General features: G+C 49.0%; 1 protein-coding gene across 2 annotated transcripts in view; it reads left to right on the top strand.

The window, feature by feature from the left end:
- LOC113208546 (uncharacterized) overlaps positions 1-1412 on the top strand; it is a 104091-nt gene that overhangs the window by 73139 nt on the left and 29540 nt on the right. The window lies entirely within an intron of this gene.

Raw genomic sequence — 1412 nt, 5'->3', positions numbered from 1 at the left:
AGCGAGCGAAGCTCTAGAGCAGACTTTTCTGGGCCAATTCCGGTCACCGCTACGGAATAGCTTATAGCAATAGACTAAAAGTTACTAGCAGTAGCAATTGCAAAAACTATGATATATTGCTTAACCTATCATCGCTATTGCCTATCGTTAGGCATATATATAGGGAGAGAGAGAGGCGAGATCAGCATAAGGACCGAAGGTCCTGGCTAGTAGTATTTGTAAAATATCGACACGCGAAAAAAAAATGAGACTGAGAGAGAGAGAAGGGAAACGGCGGGTGGCGGTGTGTTTGAATATCATGCATGGCTAATCGTGGCAGGTGAAGTGGAGCCGCGGGGCGAAGTGGCGGCCGAAGTGAAGTGGGCGCTTCTCGCGGCTGCTCCCGAAGTGGCGACGGCAGCCACCGCGTAGCCTTGCCAAGCAGCAGTGGCACATAATTTAATAATTTTCACCCACGACCTCCCCCCGCTGCTATGCGCGCTCCACGTCACCTGCAGGGGTTTAGCAATTCTGCCTGCATGCATATGTGTGTCGAGTACGTGCTGGGTGGGGCGGGGTGTGGCGGTACGTGGCGTGGCGGGGCGTGGCGGTGGTCAGCAGCCCGGCTGTTGGGGGGTGCTGCTCGGACGTGATCCCCTAGGAGGCGCCGTCGATCGTGTTGCATTTTTTTCCCTTGTTTATTTATTACTTATTTATCTGCCGCACCTCCGTTGGGAGCACTCACCTCCCCCGCCGTGCGGACCGTCCGACCTTGAACTTGTAGAGGAGTGGGGATAGGAGGAAGGGGGGGCTGCGTGGTCGCGCGGTTCATCATACTTCGAGATGGAGAGGCCCGTGACCAGGAGCTGAGAGCTGTAGAAGAGAAGCGGGTAAACCTCACACTGCATTTTTAATTTTTTTGGAAATTTCCAAACAATTGATTGGAAATTTTGAAATTCAAACAGATAAGAAGCATAATTTATCAAACCTTTTAAAAAAAATCTCTTGTACTTTTACACTGGAAAACCAAAGGTAGGACTCAGGGTTTTACTGCCTTTCCAAAATTTTGAGTTTTGCTGTTTTTTTGCTGTTTTGACGTTACATTTTACATTCTTGTTTTTCAATAAATTGTCCGGAAATTTCCAAAAAAGAGGACTGTGGATTTTGTTTTCCAAAAAACCGATCCGGTGTTTTTTGGCTTCACGGTAAAAAGAAAGTGAGCGTTGCTTTCCATCACTAGCTCTGCACTAAATGTACTTCTAGTTCCCGTCTAGTGAAAGCGGCGGGGTGTAAACTGACTACTGATAACCGACCGACCGGTTCGCCGAACAGCTCCGTGCCGACCGAGGACGTGTTGAATAATGGTCCAATTAAAACAGTCGCAGGGAATAACCCCTTTGCTTCTCTACTAGCTTACGGTGGATTGGCGGGGG

Source organism: Frankliniella occidentalis, unplaced genomic scaffold (assembly GCF_000697945.3).
Source record: "Frankliniella occidentalis isolate FOCC.00 unplaced genomic scaffold, Focc_3.1 Scaffold160, whole genome shotgun sequence".
Lineage (NCBI taxonomy): Eukaryota > Metazoa > Arthropoda > Insecta > Thysanoptera > Thripidae > Frankliniella > Frankliniella occidentalis.
The sequence above is the reverse complement of the archived record's forward strand: the minus strand, read 5'-3'. Positions and strand labels throughout refer to the sequence as shown.